This window comes from Mobula birostris, chromosome 1, assembly GCF_030028105.1.
Source record: "Mobula birostris isolate sMobBir1 chromosome 1, sMobBir1.hap1, whole genome shotgun sequence".
Taxonomy (NCBI): domain Eukaryota; kingdom Metazoa; phylum Chordata; class Chondrichthyes; order Myliobatiformes; family Myliobatidae; genus Mobula; species Mobula birostris.
Window position 1 is genome coordinate 221,544,146 of NC_092370.1, and position 20,500 is coordinate 221,564,645.

Genomic DNA, 20,500 nt, shown 5'->3' on the forward strand with positions numbered 1-20,500 from the left:
AGTGGTTTGTGCATGGAATGCACTGCCTGAGTCAGTGGTGGAGGCAGATACACTAGTGAAATTTAAAAATCTACTAGACAGGTATATGGAGGAATTTAAGGTGGGGGGGGTTAAGGGTCAGCACAACATTGTGTGCCAAAGGGCCTGTACTGTGCTGTATTATTCTATGTTCTATGCAAAACACAATTGAAACAAAATAAAGTCCATTATATTGCAAAGCGGTTGTAGTGATTAGAGTTATGCCAGTTGACTTGAGCTGACTGGTTGAAGAGAAGTTGCTGTTTCTGAACCTGGTGGTGTGGGATTTCAGGCTTTGGTACCTCCTGATTCGTGGTAGTGTTGAGAAGATGGCAAGGGCCGAATGGTGGGCATCTTTGGTGAACATTACCTTCTCTCAGCGATGTGTGTTTGATTTGCTGGACAAGACCATGATGGAGATATTACCTGACACGGTGACTGCAACACACCCTCATACACAGGAGGAGCCAGACACACAGACAACTCCATGCCTGTGTGGTTAGTGGGTCAGGAAGTGTGGGAGGGATGGAGAAGTTGTGGAGAGCAGTGGGATGGGACAGAGGGAGTGAGGCAGCAGTTACGGATATCTCCTCCACCTTGCATCCCTACGGATGTTCCACTAGCTGAGCCACAACCCCAGAAATCTCAAAGATCTCTGCCACCCACCATCCTCTGAACCCAGTCTCCCAGAGTGGTGGAGATGTGTCCAACAGCAGCAGTGGGAGGCTTACGTGTGGATACCAGCCCCAGGGCCTCTGACCTCTCAGTGGCCCCAACCCCACAACGCTATACACCAAATGCACCAGACCTGTGACCCAAGCCAGTGAGGACAGTTATCATCGCATAAAACTATACACTTTCTAGTTTTCCTCTTGCTCCCGCCATGGTGTAGGGACTATCCTGGGATTTGTTAATCCTGTTTTCAAAGCACTTCTCATGGCCCCTCTTGGCTCTCCTAAGTCTCCTCTCTTCCAGCTTCATTATAGTTGTGAAGGGCTCCTTTTGATTTTTGTTTCCTCTCACTTAATTCACCATCTCCCCAATCATCCAAGAATTTCCTCACCTTGTCAACCTTGTCCCGTCTCTACAAACCCCTGCAAATCCACTGGAAGGAAGGTGTCCCATCCTGGGCTGACCTCCCCAGCCCCAGGACCCAAACTGCTGCACCTCACTGATCAAGCCACAGCTCGCATCCCAGCAGCAGACTCACAAAGCCGAACATCTATTTGCAAACCCCAGTACAGGCAGAGATTTCCAGAGGGTCAAAACCAAAGATTCAAGGATATGGTCAAAGCTGCCTTGAAGGAACTAAACTTTCCCTCCGACTCCTGGGGAATCTCTGTCGCCCCACCTCTCTCAATTGTGGAGGAGCGTTCGGGATAGGGCTGGGTCCAAGTATCAAGAGCTCATAGAGAGCCTGCGAGAGTGGTGGACACCCACCTGTCCCAACAGCACCCGTCCTACCTCTTCACTGGAGTCTGCACGTCCCAGTCAGCAGGAAAAAGCACAAAATAATAATAATGAGAATTTTGCCAGGGCTCTCAAGACTCTTGAGTTGTAGGGAGATGTTGAGCAGACTTTATTCTTGGGAGTCTAGGAGATTGAGGGGGGATCTTATCGATGCACCATTGAAAGCAGCCTAGCTGGATTATCCCGGCTCGACACGGCAAGCACTCTGTCCGTGGCCGCAAGAAACTGCAGAGATCTGTGAGCACAGCTCAGGCCATGACAGAAACCAGCCCCCATCCCACTCCGTGTTGAGTAGGAGAGGGTGAAGAAGAGATGAGAGTAGTGATTAGCACAGTGCTTTACAGCACCAGTGACCCACCTCTGCCTGTGAGGAGTTTGTAAATTCTCCTTACGACCGTGTAAATTTCCTTCGGGTGGTCCGATTTCCTCCCTCTGATTATCCAATCTACCAGTTAGGGTAATTGGTCATTGTAAGCTGTCCTTTGATTAGGCTGGGGATAAATTGGTGGGTTGCTGGGTGGTGCGGTTCAAAGAGCTGGAAGAGCCTGTTCCAGGTTGTATCTCCAGAAATAAACCCGAGATGCTGCCTGGACTAGTGGGCTTGGGACAGTTTGGCCATGCTGGATATTTAAACCCGGGGTGCTGCCTGGACTAAGGGCTTGGGGTACAGGGACAGTTTGGCCACGCTGGATATTTAAACCCGGGGTGCTGCCTGGACTAAGGGCTTGGGTTACAGGGACAGTTTGGCCATGCTGGATATTTAAACCTGGGGTGCTGCCTGGACTAGCGGGCTTGGGGTACAGGGGCAGTTTGGCCACGCTGGATATTTAAACCCGGGATGCTGCCTGGACTAGTGGGCTTGGGTTACAGGGACAGTTTGGCCACGCTGGATATTTAAACCTGGGTGCTGCCTGGACTAGCGGGCTTGGGGTACAGGGACAGTTTGGCCACGCTGGATATTTAAACCCGGGGTGCTGCCTGGACTAGTGGGCTTGGGTTACAGGGACAGTTTGGCCATGCTGGATCACTCCTTGGAGTTCAGAAGAATAAGATAAGTTCAGAGAAGTTTCTAAAACCATGTGGGTATGGATAAGGTGGACAGTCATAGTCTTTTCCTCTGGATTGGTGAGTCCAAACCAGAGGGCACAGGTACAAGACAGGAGGGGAGAGATTTAAAAGAGACATGAGAGATAACATCTTAACACAGAGGATAATGAGTACTGGAATGAGCTGCCAGAGGATGCGGTGGAGGTGGACACAATTGCAACATCTATGAGGCATTTGGAGACGTACATGGAGGGCTTGGGGGGTCAGGTCTGGGCCAAACACAGGCAACTGGCACTAACAGGGAGGATGAATGGGTTGGTATGAACCAGTTGGGCCGAATGCCTTGTTTCCATGTTGTGTTGCTCTATGACCTGCAGAGTTCCTCCAGCATTTAATTTCCCACTTAAAACATAGTCATAGAAAACTACAGCACTCAAACAGGCCCTTTGGCCCATCTAGTCCCTGCTGAACCATTTAAACTGCCTAGTTCCTCTCTGCACCCTTCCCATCCATGTACCTATCCGAGCGCCTCTCGAATGCTGTAATTGAAATTACAGCACTTGTTTCACACTCACACCACCCTCTGAGTGAAGAACTTTCCCCTCATGTTTCCCTTAAACATTTCACCTTTCACCCTTAACCCATGACCTCTAGTTGTAGTCTCACCTCAGTGGAGAAAGGCTGCTTGCATTTCTCCTATCGATACCCCTCATAATTTTGTAAATCTCTATCAAATCTCCTCTCAGTCTTCTGCGTTCTAGGGAACAAGGTGTGAATGAATTCAATCTTCTCTTATAACTGATCCTACAGACCAGGCAACATCATTGTAAATTTGCTCTGTACTCTTGCAATCTTATTTACATCTTTCTTTTAGGTCAGTGACTAAAGCTGCACACAATACTCCAAATAAGACCTCGCCAACATCTTGTACAACTTCAACATATCATCCCAACTCCTGTACTCAATACTTGGATCTATGAATGCCAATGTGCCAAAAGCTTTCTTTATGACCCTATCTCCCTGTGACACCACTTTCAACAAACTATGGACCTGTATTCCCAGATCTCTATGCTTTACCACACTCCTCAGTGCCCCACCGTTCACTGTGTAAGACCTACACTGGTTGGTCCTCCCAAAGTGCAATACCTCACACTTGTCTGTATTAAATTCCATCTGCCATTTTCAGCCCATTTTTCCAGCTGGTCCAGAGCCCGCTGTAAAAATTGATTGTCTTTCTCGCTGTCTACTACACCCCCAGTCTTGGTGTCATCTGCAAATTTGCTGATCCAGTTAACCATATTATCCAGATCATTGATATAAATGTGTGGGCACGTGGCCAAGTGGTTAAGGCATTTGACTAGCGATCTGAAGGTCGTGGGTTTGAGCCCCAGCCAAGGCAGTATGTTGTGTCCTTGAGCAAGGCACTTAATCACACAGTGCTCTGAGACGACACTGGTGCCAAGCTGTATTGGCCCTTGCCATTCCCTTGGACAGCATTGGTGTCATGGAGGAGGGAGACTTGCAGCACGGGCAACTGCCGGTCTTCCATACAACCTTGCCCAGGCCTGCGCCCTGGAGAGTGAAGACTTTCCAGGCGCAGATCCATGGTCTCGCAAGACTAACGGATGCCTTTATTTTGATATAAATGACTAACAACGGACCCAGCATGAGACACAGCACTAGTCACAGGCCTCTACTACCACTCCCTGGCTTCTCCACAAAGCGAATATCTAATCCACTTTACCACCTCACCTTGAATGAGTGGCTGATGAATTCTTGACCAACCTCCCATGCAGGACCTTGTCATATGCCTTGCTATCCAAACTTCTGAGAATCTAACCTGGTCCCAGCATATTGATGTAGTCATAAAGAAGGCAAGACAGCAGCTATACTTTATTAAGAGTTTGAAGCGATTTGGTATGTCAAAAAAATACGCTCAAAAATCCTATACTTGCACAGTGGAGAGCATTCTGACAGACTGCATCACTGTCTGGTGTGTGGAGGGGCTACTGCACAGGACCGAAAGAAGCTGCAGAAGGTTGTAAATCTAGTCAGCTCCATCTTGGGCACTAGCCTACAAAGTACCCAGAACATCTTTAGGAAGCGGTGTCTCAGAAAGGCAGCGTCCATTATTAAGGACCTCCAGCACCCAGGGCATGTCCTTTTCTCACTGTTACCATCAGGTAGGAGGTACAGAAGCCTGAAGGCACACACTCAGCGATTCAGGAACAGCTTCTTCCGCTCTGCCATCCGATTCCTAAATAGACTTTGAAGCTTTGGACACCACCTCACTTTCTTTAATATACTGTACAGTTTTTCTGTTTTTGCACATTTTTTATAACCTATTCCATATATGTAATTGATTTATTTGTTTATTTATCATGTTTTATTTTATTTATTATTATTATTACTTTTTCTTCTCTCTGCTAGATTATGTATTGCATTGAACTGCTGCTGCTAAGTTAATAAATTTCACGTCACACGCCGGTGATAATAAACCTGATTCGGATTCTGAATTTTTTGCATCTGTGTTTTCTCAGGAGATGAACACTATTTCTTTAAAAGTGGGCAAAGTGGCATCTACTTCATGGATCCTATTCAGATTACGGAGGAGGAGGTATTTGCTGTGTTGAGGCAAATTAGGGTGGATAAATCCCCAGGGCCTGACAAGCTGTTCCCTCAGACCCTGCGGGAGGCAAGTGCAGAAATTGCTGAGGCCACAGCAGAAATATTTAAATTATCCTTCGTGACAGGTGAGTGACCAGAGGATTGGAGATAGCCAATGTAGTTCTGCTGTTAAAGAAAGACTCTAAGGATAAACCAGGAAACTATAGGCTGGTGAGTCTGACATCAGTTGTGGGAAAGTTATTGGACGGTATTCTAAGGGACTGGATATATGAGTGTTCGAATAGACAGGGATTGATTGGGGTAGTCAGCATGGCTTTGTGCGTGGTAGGTTGTGTTTAGCCAATCTTGTAGTTTTTTGAGGAAGTTAGCAGAAAAGTTGATGAAGGCAAGGCAGTGGACGTTGTCTACGTGGACTTTAGCAAGGCACTTGACAAGGTCCTGCATGGGAGATTGGTCAAGAATGTTCAGTCATATGGCATTCAAGATGAGGTAGGAAATTGGATTAGACATTAGCTTTGTGGGAAAAGCCAGGGAGTGGTAGTAGATGGTTGCCTCCATGACTGAAGACCTGTGACTAGTGGTGTGCCGCAGGGATCAGTGCACAGTCTGTTGTTGTTTGTCATCTATACCGATGATCCTGATGATAATGTGGTTAAATGGATTAGCAAATGTGCAGATGACACCAAGATTGGGGGGTTAGTGGAAAGCAGGGAAGGCTTTCGTGGTTTACAGTGGGATCTGGACCACTGGTGAAATGGGCTGAAAAGTGGCAGAGGTAATTCAGTGCGAGGTATTGCACTTCAGTGGGACCAACCAGGGTAGGTCTTACACAATGAGTGATAGGGCACCAAGGAGTGCGGCAGAACAAAGGGATCTGGGAATACAGATCCATGATTCATTGAAAGTCATGTCACAGGTAGGTAGGGTCATAATGAAAGGTTTTGGCACATTGGCCTTCATAAATTAAAGTATTGAGTACAGGAGATGGGATGTTATGTCGAAGTTGTATAAGACATTGGGAATGCCTAATATGGAGTATTGCCTGCAGTTTTGGGCACCTTTCTAAGGAAAGATATAAATAAGATTCAAAGTGTACAGAGAAAATTTACAAAGATGTTGCCAGGTCTGGAGGACCTGGGTTATAAGGAAAGATTGAATAGGTTAGGACTTTATTTCTTGAAACATAGAAGACTGAAAAGAGATTTGACAGAGGTCTACAACATTATGAGGGGTGTGCATAGAGTAAATGCAAGCGGGCTTTATCCACTGAGGTTAAGTGGGACTGCAACCAGAAGTTATGGAGAGAAGTTTCTCCTCATCTTCCCCTTAAATGAATAGTTTAAGGGGAAGATGAGGAGAAACTTCTTCACTCAGAGGGCCGTGAGAGTGTGGAATGAGCTGCCAGCAAAAATGGTGCACACAAGCTTGATTTCGACAATGAAGAGAAGTTTGGATAGGTGCATGGATGGGAGGTGTATCGAGGACTACGGTCTTGGTGCCGGTCAGTGAGAGTAGGCACTTTAAGTGGTTTGGTATGGCTGGGCTGAAGGCCTGTTTTTGTGCTGTACATTTCTATGGCTATCTACAAGGAGCGCTGTTGCAGGAGCACAGCATCCATCATCAGGGACCCCCACCATCCAGGTTAGGTTCTCTTCTTGCTGCTGCCATCGGGAAGGAGGTAGAGGTGCCTCAAGACCCACACCACCAGGTTCAGGAGCAGTTATTGCCCCTCAATCGTCAGGCTCTGAATCAAAGTGGATGACTTCACTCAACTCTGAACTGATTCCACAATCTATGTACTCACTTTCAATGTCCCAACAACTCATATTTGTTATTTATTATTATCAACTTTTATATTTTGTATTAACACAATTTGTTGTCTTTTACACATTGATTGTCCGTAGTTTTTCACTGAGTCTGTGTGTTTCTTTGTATTTACTATTAAAGCCCACAAGAAACTGAATTAGTATATGGTCACATATATGGACTCTGATAGTAAACTTCCCTTGCCCTGTTGAACTTTGAAGGTAAGTGGGGCTTCTGTACCTCCCGCCCCATGCTAGCTGTGAGAAGGAGTGGTTGATGTGGGAGTGCAAAGATGGAGAGGGCAGTAGTCACTGGCGGAGGGGGAGTGGGAGACTTGGGGGAAGTTCTGTGATGTGGGTGTGTGGAATGTCCAGACATGTGCCTGGTAGAGGAGTTACGCGGGGCTAGGGGGTGGGAGAACAGTCAGAGTCGAAGAATGGAAGAGAGGCATACCCAGAGGGCTATTGGAGTGAGGGTGATGGCTGGGGATGGTCCGGGTCGCGACCAGCGAGACCGATCTCCCCACAAGGAGAATAAAATGTTGCCCCCGCTCGGGGTAAAAGTTAGGAGGCCCCAGCGAGGATCGAACTCGCGACCCCTGGTTTACAAGACCAGTGCTCTAACCACTGAGCTATGGAGCCACAGCCACGGAGAAAGTCTCCGCCCGCCTTCCTAATTCCGCCAACCGTGAGCTTGACTCGCCGGGGTCTATCCTCAGTATATTCTGTTGTCTGTGTCCTTCCGGCCCGATCTCTCCCAACCCCTGTCCGTGGTCCACAGGCCCCGGCCCCGCGCCGACACTACCGACCACCGCCGGTTCCGCATCCATTCAACAAAGGAAGCAGCATCGCCTGTCGCCGCCCGCAGAGGGCGCGCCCGAGCCGCACTCAACCCTCAAAGTCAAAGTCAAATTAAATATCAAAGTTCCTACACTGTATATTACTATAGATTTCCTTGCAGGCATTTATCGGAAGGATAAAGAAATACGATAGACTTTATGAAAAATATAGATAAACAAAGACTGAATGACAACAAATGTGAAAAGAAGACAAACTGCGAAATAAAAATAATACCGTGAACGAGTTGAGGATCTGTCCTCGCTGGAATTTAGAAGGATAAAAGGGGAAGATCTAATTGAAACCTACCGAATATTGAAAGGCTGAGTCAGAGTAGTTGTGTGACCAGGGAGGTGTCTCGCCGGAGAGGTCAAGAGTGCCCGGGGGAACGGTGTGGGAGTGTCCGGGGAAGTAATGCGAAGGGTTGGGGGAGGTTCCAGGGGGTGTGCCCAATAGAAAAGTTACGGGGGTGGGGGCTAGCATGCTTCTTGTAGTGGGAAAGTCTGGGGCTGGAGGGGACAGCCTCAGAATAGAAGGACGCCCCTTTAGAACAAGAATACGAAGGAATTTCTTTAGCCAGAGGGAGGTGAATCTGTGGAATTCATTGCAACAGATGGCGGTGGAGGCCAAGTCATTGGGTATACTTAAAGTGAAAATTGATAGGTTCTTAATCAATAAGGTCGTCAAAGATTACGGGAAGAAGGCTGGAGAATGGTATTGAGAAAGTATATCAGACAAGATGAAATGGCAGAGCAGACTAGTTGGGGTGAATGAGCTAATTCTGTTCCTACATTTTGTGGTCTTATTGTAAAGAAGCCTTGAAAATGAGCCTGTGAGTTGTAGTGAGTGAAGTTATCCATGTTCCTGACCTGGTGGTATAGGACGTAAGGCTCCTGTACCTCCTGCCTGATACCAACACCAACCTATTGCCCTCTACTGTGCCTATTGTCTTGTTTATTATTTATTGTAATGCCTGCACTGTTCTGTGCACTTTATGCAGTCCTGGGTAGGTCTGTAGTCTAGTAACGCACATAAAAAATGTTGGCGAACGCAGCAGGCCAGGCAGCATCTGTAGGAAGAGGTACAGTCGCTGCCTATAGATGCTGCCTGGCCTGCTGCGTTCACCAGCATTTTTTATGTGTGTTACTTGAATTTCCAGCATCTGCAGATTTCCTCATGTTTCTGTAGTCTAGTGTAGTTTTTGTGTTGTTTTTATGTAGTTCAGTGTAGTTTTTGTATTGTTTCATGTAGCACCATGGTCCTGAAAAACATTGTCTCGTTTTTACTGTGTACTGTACCAGCAGTTATGGTTGAAATGACAATAAAATGTGACTTGACTTGACTTGATGGTCATAGCCAGAAGACAGCACGGCCTGGATGGTGTCTTTGATGACCACTGTCCTCTGTTTAACCACAGAAGCAACTGGATCAGGTTTATATGATAAATGTTGCTTTGTGGCAGCAGTTCAGTGCAAGACATTGAGATCACCCTAAACTGCAAAATAAATAGTGTAAGAGAGGAATAACAAGGTGGTGTTCATAAATTCATTGTCCATTCAGAAATCTGATAGAGGGGGGTGGGAAGAAGCTGTTCCTGAATCATTGAGTTTGGGTCTTCAGGCACGTGTACCCCTCTCCTGGTCATGTTGACAGCATGTCCTGGATAGTGAGGGTCATTACTGACGGCTGCTGCCTGCCGTCTTGAGGCACTGGCTCTTGAAGATGTCCTTGAGGGTTGTGTCCAGGATGGAGTTGGCTGAGTCTTAACGGAAATGTTTTCTTTCTAGTTCTGATGAAGGGTCTCAGCTAGAAATGCTTTCTGTTTATTCCCCCTCCCCAGACGCTGCCTGGCCTGCTGCGTTCCTCCAGCATTTTGTGTAGGTTCTTCGAGATCCTGAGTGTCTGGAGAATCTCATCTACCTCCCATTCACCAAAGGACCACTCTGTCTGTGACTCCCTGGTCCTTCTGTGTCCGGGGGCACTTTCCCTTACAACCTTAGGAGGTGCAACACTCGCAATGTGGCCTCCTCTGCATCCAGAACAAATGCAGATTGTGTGACTGGTTACTGCAGGGGCTCCCAACATTTTTATGCCATGGACCCCTACCATTATCCGGGGGTCTGTGGATCCCAGGTGGGGAACCCCTGGGTTAACAGAGTCCCCATGCTCTATCTGTATCAGCTATCTGAAGTTTCCAGCTGCACATCATTTCAACTCATTATTGCAAACCAACCTGTCTGCACTGGCCTCTCCTCTGCCACAGTGAAGCCTAGTATGCTGCCTCATATTTGGCCTTTGTGAGATGATAACCGTTTCATCTGCGATCCAAATCACCGGGTAGATGGGATTTATGTTTCAGGATTCTCTGGTAGTATACTGATTCCTTTTACTTCCTCATCTGCACTGGAAGCATCTTGAAAGTTTCTTTCTGCCTCTGTATATCTATATGTGTAATATGTGTGTGGTGTCCTACATGTGTAACATCAAGTTCCTTGGGGTGCAGATCTCGGACAATCTCTCCTGGTCCAGGAACACCACTGGGTTTGTGAAATGGGCCCAGCAGAGATTGCACTTTCTGAGGAAGCCTAAACAAGCATCACTCCCCACTAGCATCTTAACTACATTCTACAGAGACGTGGTTGAGAGTGTGTTGACCTTTTGCATCACAACCTGGTACTCCAGCTGCAGTGCTGTCAACAAAAAAAGCCTTGCAGAGGGTGGTTAGGGGAACAGAGAAGGTTATTGGGGTCTCCCTACCTTCTGTCCAAGACCTCTTTCAGAGTCGATGCCTCCAGAAGACACAGTAGATCATTAAAGACCCCTCACACCCTCTCCATGAACTGTTTGTTCTTCTGCCATCGGGCAAACGTTACGAGAGCATCAAACCTAAAACGACAAGGGTACTAAACAGCTTCCTCCCACAGGCAGTCAGACTGCTAAATAGCTGCTGTAGCTGACTCTGCTTTGGACACTTTTAACTTGCACTGGACACTTATAACTGAATTAACTGACATGTGGCTGTTGCGTTTTACTACTTACTGTTATATTTATTATTTAGTGTTGCATTTGTTATGTCATGATTGCACTGCTCCTGAGAAACGCTGTCTCATTCTGCCCTGCAGAGCTGATGTATGGTTAGAATGACAATAAAGTTTTTTGAATCTTGAATCTCTGTTACTATAAATTCTCCGATCTCCTAATTGTAAGGCAGCTACATTTTGTCCTCACTAAACCAGGTGGGGGCTACGTTCTCATCCCTTTTCCTCTCCTTACCTGACCATCACCTCCTTCTGGTGCCCCTCCTCCTTCCCTTTCTCCCATGCTCTACTCTCCTCTTCTATCAGATAATTCTTTCTTCAGTCCTTTATCTTTTCCACCTATTACCTCCCAGGTTCTGACTTCATCCCTCCTCCCCCACCCACCACCTTTTCCCTCACCAAGTCTCAACTATCACCTGCATGCTTCCTCTTATTCTGGTTTCTGCCCTCTTCCTTTCAAGTCCTAATGAAGGGTTCCAGCCCGAAACGTCAACTCTTTATTCCCCTCTGTAGAAACTGCCTGACCTGCTGAGTTCCTCCAGCATTTTGTGTGTGGTGTCCAAGATTTCCAGCTTCTGCAGAATCTCTTTGTATTTATTTCATATTCTACCTTCCTTTCCACATACAGTATTGACTGGATGGATAGAGTTTGTCAAGTGTGTTCAGGAAAGTTTCTTTTATCAGCACATAGAACTCCCAACGAGAGAGCGTGCGTGATACTGGATTTGCTATGAGGCAATCAGAAGTTTGTATAGGGGAACACTTTACATCCAGTGACCGTAAGTTTCAAAGTAAATATACAAAGGGATAGGTCTGATCTGCAGGTTGAGATTCTAAACTGGAGAAAGGCCTATTTTGATGGTATCAGAAATGATCCGGCAAGTGAGGATTGGGACAGGCTGTTTTCTGGCAAGGGTGTACTTAGTAAGTGGGAGGCCTTCAAAACTGAAATTTTGAGAGTACAAAGCTTGTATGTGCCAGTCAGAATAAAAGGTAAAGACAACAAGTGTAGGGAGCTTTGGTTTTCAAGAGATATTGAGGCCCTGGTTAAGAGAGAAAAGGAGGTGCAGAGCAGGTCTTGGCATGAAGGGTCTTGCCCTGAAACAGTGCCTATAAAAACACAAGAAATGCAAGAGAACACTTAAGGAAGACATCACGAAGGGTTAAAGAAGGCATGAGGTTGCCCTAGCTGACAAGGTGAAGGAGAATCCTAAGGGATTCTGCAGATACGTTAGGAGCAAAATAATTGTAAAGGAAGACCAGAATGGTAAACCTTGCATGGAGCCAAAAGAGATGGGGGTGATCTTAAATGTATACTTTGCATCTGTATTTACTCGGGGGACGGATATAGAGTCTATAGAAATGAGGCAAAGAGGCATCAACTTCATGGACCCTGTACAGATTACAGAGGAGGTGTTTGCTACCCTGAGGCAAATTAGGTTCGATAAGTCCCCAGGACCTGATAAGGTGTTCCCTCATATCCTATGAGAGGCAAGTGCAGAAATTGCTGGGGCCCTCAAAGAGATACTTAAAACAGCCTTAGTGACAGGAGAGGTACCAGAGGATTGAAGGAAAGCCAGTGTTATTCTGCTGTTTAAAAAAGGCTCTAAACAGGAACTAGAAAGTTACAGTCTCTGACTGGCGGACTGTGACTAGTGGTGTGCCGCAGGGGAATATGCCGTGTCCTTTGTTTGTCACCTATATCAATGATCTGAATGATGATATGGTTAACTGGATCAGTAAATTTGCAGGTGAGGCCAAGATTGGGGGTGTAGTGGACAGTGAGGAAGGCTCTCATGGCTTGCAGAGGGATCTGCAACAACAGGAAAAATGGGCTGAAAAATGGCAAATGGAATTTGATGCAGACAAGTTCAAGGTTATGCATTTCGGTAGGACCAACCAGGTCTTACACATTGAACGGTAGGGCATTTGGGGAGTGTGGTAGAACAAAGGGATCTGGGAATACAGGTTCATAATTCATTGAAAGTGGCAGCACTGGCGGATGGGGTCATAAAGAAAGCTTTTGGCACATTGGCCTTCATAAACCAAAGTCTGAGTACAGAAGATGGGATTTTATGCTGAAGTTGTAAAAGACATTGGTGAGGCCTAACTTGGAGTATTGTGTGAAGTTTTGGTCACCTACCTACAGTAAAAATGTAAATAAAATTGAAAGAGTAGAGAGAAAATTTACAAGAATGTTGCAGGGACAGAAGGACCCAAGTTATAGGAAAGATTTAATTGGTTAGACTGCATTTTTTGGAATGTAGAAGATTTAGAGGAGATTTGATAGAGGTATACAAAATTATGAGGGGTATAGGTAGGGTAAATACAAGTAGGTTTATTCCAGTGAGGTTTGGTGAGACTACAACCAAAGGTCATGGGTTAAGGGTGAAAGGTGAAAAGTTTAAGGGGATCATGAGGGGAAACTTCTTCACTCAGAGGTTGTGAGAGTGTGGAATGAGCTGCCAGCACAAGTGGTCCATGCGAGCTCAATTTCAACGCTTCCAAGAGAAGTTTGGATAGGTACATGGATAGTAATGATATGGAGGGCTATGGTCCTGGTGCAGGTCAATGGGAGTAGGCAGTTTAAATGGTTTTGGAATGGACTAGATGGGTCAAAGGGCCTATTTCTGTGCTGTATTTCTCGATGACTCTGTTTCTTTTTCTTGATCAACATTTGGTCCTTATTTGCTCAGTTTTGCTTCCCCTGAAACTTTAAAAAACCTTTTCTTGGACATTGCTATTTTTAATTTCACTAGTAAAGCAGGATTGGAAGTTTGAACCACAATCCCAGCTGCATCCTGATAATGATGAGGCCTGCCCTCTGCTGGTGCTGATGAGTATTGCAATATTGTGAAGGTTGCTGGAATAGCCGTGTTCCAGCATTGGATTGATAATGGGGTTGGGGTTGGGGGGGGGGGGGCGGCTGTGGAGCATGGAGAGCATAGATGGCTAGAATATGGAGATACAGGGAAGATGTAGGACAGGAATTGGTGGTGATGGGCAGAATCAGGTGAGGGGGAAGAGAGGAAGTCGAAGGCTGAAGACAGTGAGTCTGGAAGTCAGAGTCCTGATGCCTGCAAGGCTGGTCCAGGGATTGGAGGCTGAAAGCCTGTGCATACCAGGGAGAGTGGTCCCTGCAGAAGGCAGGAAGGGGAGAGGAGGTCATGTGACTGGTGGTGGGAGCCCTAAGCAGCTGGCAGAGATGCCTAACAATGATGTCCTGGATGTGGATTATGGAAGATCACTTTATACTTTATTGTCGCCAAACAATTGATACTAGAACCTACAATAATCATAGCGATATTTGATTCTGCACTTCCCGCTCCCTGGATTACAAATCGATAGTAAATATTAAAAATTTAAATTATAAATCATAAATAGAAAAATAGAAAAGGGAAAGTAAGGTAGTGCAAAAAAAAAACGAGATGCAGGTCCGGATATTTGGAGGGTACGGCCCAGATCCGGGTCAGGATCTGTTCAGCAGTCTTATCACAGTTCAAGCTCCTGAGCCTTCTCCCGGAGGGAAGACGGATGAAAAGTGTGTTGGCTGGGTGGGTCGTGTCCTTGATTATCCTGGCAGCACTGCTCCGACAGCGTGCAGTGTAAAGTGAGTCCAATGATGGAAGATTGGTTTGTGTGATGTGCTGCGCCGTGTTCACAATCTTCTGCAGCTTCTTCCCGTCTTGGACAGGACAACTTCCATACCAGGTTGTGATGCACCCGAGAAGAATGCTTTCTACGGTGCATCTATAAAAATTAGTGAGGGTTTTAGGGGACAGGCCAAATTTCTTTAGTTTTCTCAGGAAGTAAAGGCGCTGGTGGGCCTTCTTGGCAGTGGACTCTGCCCTGATCAGAGTGGACTCTGATCAGGGCAAAGGGAAATCTGTTCCTATCCTATAAAGGAGGTTAATGAGTAAAGAACTGTGGACGTTGCCAGGACTTAAGGACCTGAATTACAGGGAAAGATTGAATAGGTTAAGATTTTATTAGCATAGAAGATTGCGGGGAGATTTGATAGAGTTATACAAAATTAAGAGAGGTATAGAGTAAATGCAAGCATGTTTTTTCCACTAAGGTTGGGTGAGACTGAAGTAGAAGTCATAGGTTAAGGATGAAAGGTGGAAATATTTAAAGGGAACCTGAGGGGGATCTTCTTCAGAGGGTGCTGAGAGTGACGAACGAACTGCCAGTGAAAATTGTGGATGTGGATTTGATTTCAACATTTAAGAGAAATTTGGATAGGTACATGGATGGGAGGGCTATGGTCCCGGTGCAGGTTGATTCGACCAAGTGTAAGATGTTGCACCTTGGGAGATCAAATGTAAAGAGACAGGACACAATTAATTGCAAGACCCCTAATAGTGTTGATGTGGAGAAGGATCTTAGGGCCCAAGAGCATAACACGTTTAAAGTGGCTGCATGAATTGATAGAGTAGGGTGGTAGAGAAAGTGTACAGTATGCTTGTCTTTATTAATTGAGGAACTGAGTTCAAGAATTGGGAAGTTATGCTGCAGCTTTATAAAATTTTATAAGCCACATTTGGATTATTGCATTAGTTCTAAATGCTCCGTCATAGGAAGGGTGTGGAGATTTTGGAAATTTATCGGGATGCTGCTGTGTGGATTAGAGAGCATAAGACCATAAGACATAGAAGCAGGATTAGACAATCTGGCCCATCTAAATGGACACACTTCTGTTCTGAAGCTGTGCACTCTGCTCCTAGGCTCCCCACTATAGGAAATATCCTCTCCACATCCACTCTATTTAGGTCTTCCAATATTCAATAACTTTCAATGAGATCTCCTTTTATTTTTTCTAAATTCCAGCAAGTACAGGCCCAAAGCCATCAAACACTCCTCATAAGTCAACCCTTTCATTCCCAAAATCATTCTACTGAACCTCTACTGGACTCTCTTCAATGTCAGCACATCTTTTCTTAGATAAGGGGCCCAAAACTGCTTACCATACTCTAAATGCATACTGACCAATACCTTATAAAGCTTCAGCATTACATCCTTGCTCTTATAGAAACATAGAAAATAGGTGCAGGACTAGGCCATTCGGCCCTTCGAGCCTGCACCGCCATTCAGTATGATCATAGCTGATCATCCAACTCAGAACCCTGTACCAGCCTTCTCTCCATACCCCCGATCCCTTTAGCCACAAAGGTCATATCTAACTCCCTCTTAAATATAGCCAATGAACTGGCCTCAACTGTTTCCTGTGGCAGAGAATTCCATAGATTCACCACTCTCTGTGTGAAGAAGTTTTTCCTAATCTCGGTCCTAAAAGGCTTCCCCTTTATCCTCAAACTGTGACCCCTCGTTCTGGACTTCCCCAACATCGGGAGCAATTTTCCTGCATCTAGCCTGTCCAATCCCTTTAGAATTTTATATGTTTCAATCAGATCCCCCCTCAATCTTCTAAATTCCAGAGAGTACAAGCCTAGTCGATCTAGTCTTTCATCATATGAAAGTCCTGCCATCCCAGGGATCAATCTGGTGAACCCTCTTTGTACTCCCTCTATGGCAAGAATGTCTTTCCTCAGATTAGGAGACCAAAACTGCACACAATACTCCAGGTGTGGTCTCACCAAGGCCTTGTACAACTGCAGTAGTACCTCCCTGCTCCTATACTCGAATCCTCTTGCTATGAATGCCAGCATACCATTTGCCTTTTTCACCGCCTGCTGTACCTGCATGCCCACTTTCAATGACTGGCGTACTATGACACCCAGGTCTCGTTGCACCTCCCTTTTTCCTAATCGGCCACCATTCAGATAATAATCTGTTTTCCTGTTCTTGCCACCAAAGTGGATAACCTCACATTTATCCACATTAAATTGCATCTGCCATGAATTTGCCCGCTCAGCTAACCTATCCAAGTCACCCTGCATCCTCTTAGCATCCTCCTCACAGCTAACACTGCCGCCCAACTTCGTGTCATCCGCAAACTTGGAGATGCTGCATTTAATTCCCTCGTCCAAGTCATTAAAATACATTGTAAACAACTGGGGTCCCAGCACTGAGCCTTGCAGTACCCCACTAGTCACTGCCTGCCATTCTGAAAAGGTCCCGTTTATTCCCACTCTTTGCTTTTTGTCTGCCAACCAATTCTCTATCCGCATCAATACCTTACCCCCAATACCGTGTGCTTTAAGTTTGCACACTAACCTCCTGTGTGGGACCTTGTCAAAAGTCTTTTGAAAATCCAAATATACCACATCCACTGGTTCTCCCCTATCCACTCTACTAGTTACATCCTCAAAAAATTCTATGAGATTCGTCAGACATGATTTTCCTTTCACAAATCCATGCTGACTTTGTCCAATGATTTCACTGCTTTCCAAATGTGCTGTTATCACATCTTTGATAACTGACTCTAGCATTTTCCCCACCACCAACGTTAGGCTAACTGGTCTATAATTCCTTGGTTTCTCTCTCCCTTTTTTAAAAAGCTGGGTTACATTAGCCACCCTCCAATCCTCAGGAACTAATCCAGAATCTAAAGAGTTTTGAAAAATTATCACTAATGCATCCACTATTTCTTGGGCCACTTCCTTAAGCACTCTGGGATGCAGATCATTTGGCCCTGGGGATTTATCTGCCTTTAATCCTTTCAATTTACCTAACACCACTTCCCTACTGACATGTATTTCCCTCAGTTCCTCCATTTCACTAGACCCTCGATCCCCTATTTCCGGAAGATTATTTATGTCCTCCTTAGTGAAGACGGAACCAAAGTAGTTATTCAATTGGTCTGCCATGCCCTTGTTCCCCATGATCAATTCACCTGTTTCTGACTGTAAGGGATGTACATTTGTCTTAACCAATCTTTTTCTTTTCACATATCTATAAAAGCTTTTACAGTCAGTTTTTATGTTCCCTGCCAGCTTTCTCTCATAATCTTTTTTCCCTTTCCTAATTAAGCCCTTTGTCCTCCTCTGCTGGACTCTGAATTTCTCCCAGTCCTCAGGTATGCTGCTTTTTCTGGCTAATTTGTATGTTTCTTCTTTGGAATTGATACTATCCCTAATTTCCCTTGTCAGCCACGGGTGCACAACCTTCCCTGGTTTATTCTTTTGCCAAACTGTGATGAACAATTGTTGTAGTTCATCCATGTGATCTTTAAATGCTTGCCATTGCATATCCACCGTCAACCCTTTAAGTATTATTTGCCAGTCTACCTTAGCTAATTCATGTCTCATACCTTCAAAGTTACCCTTCTTTAAGTTCAGAACCTTTGTTACTGAATTAACTATATCACTCTCCATCTTAATGAAGAATTCCACCATATTATGGTCAATCTTACACAAGGGGCCTCGCACGACAAGGTTGCTAATTAACCCTTCCTCATTGCTCAGTACCCAGTCTAGAATTGCCTGCTCTATAGTTGGTTCCTCGACATGTTGGTTCAGAAAACCATCCCACATACATTCCAAGAAATCCTCTTCCTCAGCACCCTTTCCAATTTGGTTCACACAATCTATATGTAGATTGAAGTCACCCATTATAATTGCTGTTCCTTTATTGCATGCATTTCTAATTTCCTGTTTAATGCCATACCCAACCTCACTAGTACTGTTAGGTGGCCTGTACACAACTCCCACCAGCATTTTCTGCTCCTTAGTGTTATGCAGCTCTACCCATATCGATTCCACATCCTCCCGGCTAATGTCCTTCCTTTCTATTGCGTTAATATCCTCTCTAACCAGCAACACTACCCCACCTCCTTTTCTTTCATGTCTGTCCCTCCTGAATATTGAATATCCCTGAATGTTGAGTTCCCATCCTTGGTCACCCTGGAGCCATGTCTCTGTGATCCCAACTATATCATATTCATTAATAACTACCTGCACATTCAATTCATCCACCTTGTTACGAATACTCCTTGCATTGACACACAAAGCCTTCAGGCTTGCTTTTACAACCCTCTTAGCCCTTATACAATTATGTTGGAAAGTGGCCCTTTTTGATTTTTGCCCTGGATTTGCCTGCCTGCCACTTTTACTTTTCACCTTACTAATTTTTCATTTTACACCCCTCTGTCTCTCTGCACTTGTTCCCTCCCCCCCGCCACATTAGTTTAAATCCTCCTGAACAACAGTAGCAAACGCTCCCCCTAGGACATTGGTTCCAGTCCAGCCCAGGTGCAGACCGTCCTGTTGCTTGTACTGGTCCCACCTGCTCCAGAACTGGTTCCAATGCCCCAGAAATTTGAATCCCTCCTCCGTGCACCATTTTTCAAGCCATGTATTCATCTGAAATATCCTCCTGTTTCTACTCTGACTAACACATGGCACTGGTAGACTGCCTTCTTCCTCAACATTACCTGTCGGTCCACCTGTATCGTCTGCAAGCATGCTCACAAAGCCATCAACCCCAAAATTCAAATCATTGACGTATAACGTGAAAAGAAGCGACTCCAACCCCTGCAGACTACCGCTAGTCACTGGCAGCCAACCAGAAAAGGCCCCTTTTATTCCCAGTCTTTGTCTCCTGCCTGACAGCCAATCTTCTACCCATCTCAGTTTATTTCCCGAAATACCACGGGCTTTTATGTTGTTAAAGCAACTTCATGTGCAGCACCTTGTCACAGGCCTTCTGAAAATTCAAGTATACAGTGGTAGGCAAACATTTGGGCACCCCTGGTCAAAATTTCTGTTACTGTGAATAGCTAAGCGAGTAAAAGATGACCTGATTTCCAAAAGGCATAAAGTTAAAGATGACAAATTTCTTCAATATTTTAAGCAAGATTACTTTTTTTACTTCCGTCTTTTACAGTTCCAAAATAACAAAAAAAGGAAGAGGGTGCAAAGCAAAACTTTAGGCACCCCACATGGTCAGTACTTAGTAACACCCCCTTTTGGCAAGTATCACAGCTTGTTAACGCTTTCTGTAGCCAGCTGACTCTTTCAATTCTTGTTTGGGGGATTTTTGCCCATTCTTCCTTGCAAAAGGCTTCTAGTTCTGTCAGATCCTTAGGCTGTCTTGCATGCACTGCTCTTTTGAGGTCTATCCACAGATTTTTGACGATGGTTAGGTTGGGGGACTGCGAAGGCCATGGCAAAACCTTCAGCTTGCACCTCTTGAGGTAGTCCATTGTGGATTTTGAGGTGTGTTTAGGATCATTATCCTGTTGTAGAAGCCATCCTCTTTTCATCTTCAGCTTTTTTACAGACGGTGTGATGTTTGCTTCCAGAACTTGCTGGTATTTAATTGAATTCATTCTTCCCTCTACCAGTGAAATGTTCCCCATGCCACTGGCTGCAACACAAGCCCAAAGCATGATCAATCCACCCCCATGCTTAACAGTTGGAGAGGTGTTCTTTTCATGAAATTCTGCACCCTTTTTCCTCCAAACATACCTTTGGTCATTGCGGCCAAGAAGTTCTTTTAACTTCATCAGTCCACAGGACTTGTTTCCAAAATGCATCAGGCTTCTTTAGATGTTCCTTTGCAAACTTTTGATGCTGGATTTTGTGGTGAGAAAGCAGGAAAGGTTTTCTTCTGATGACTCTTCCATGAAGGTCATATTTGTGCAGGTGTCACTGCACAGTAGAACAGTGCACCACCACTCCAGAGTCTGCTAAATCTTCTTGAAGGTCTTTTGCAGTCAAACAGGGGTTTTGATTTGCCTTTCTAGCAATCCTA

General features: G+C 45.3%; 1 non-coding gene across 1 annotated transcript; it reads right to left on the reverse strand.

Moving 5' to 3' along the window:
• Positions 1–7,537: 7,537 nt before the first annotated feature.
• trnat-ugu (transfer RNA threonine (anticodon UGU)) lies at positions 7,538–7,610 on the reverse strand. The gene has a single exon. It is a non-coding gene; the product is annotated as a tRNA-Thr (tRNA).
• Between the last annotated feature and the right edge of the window lie 12,890 nt (positions 7,611–20,500).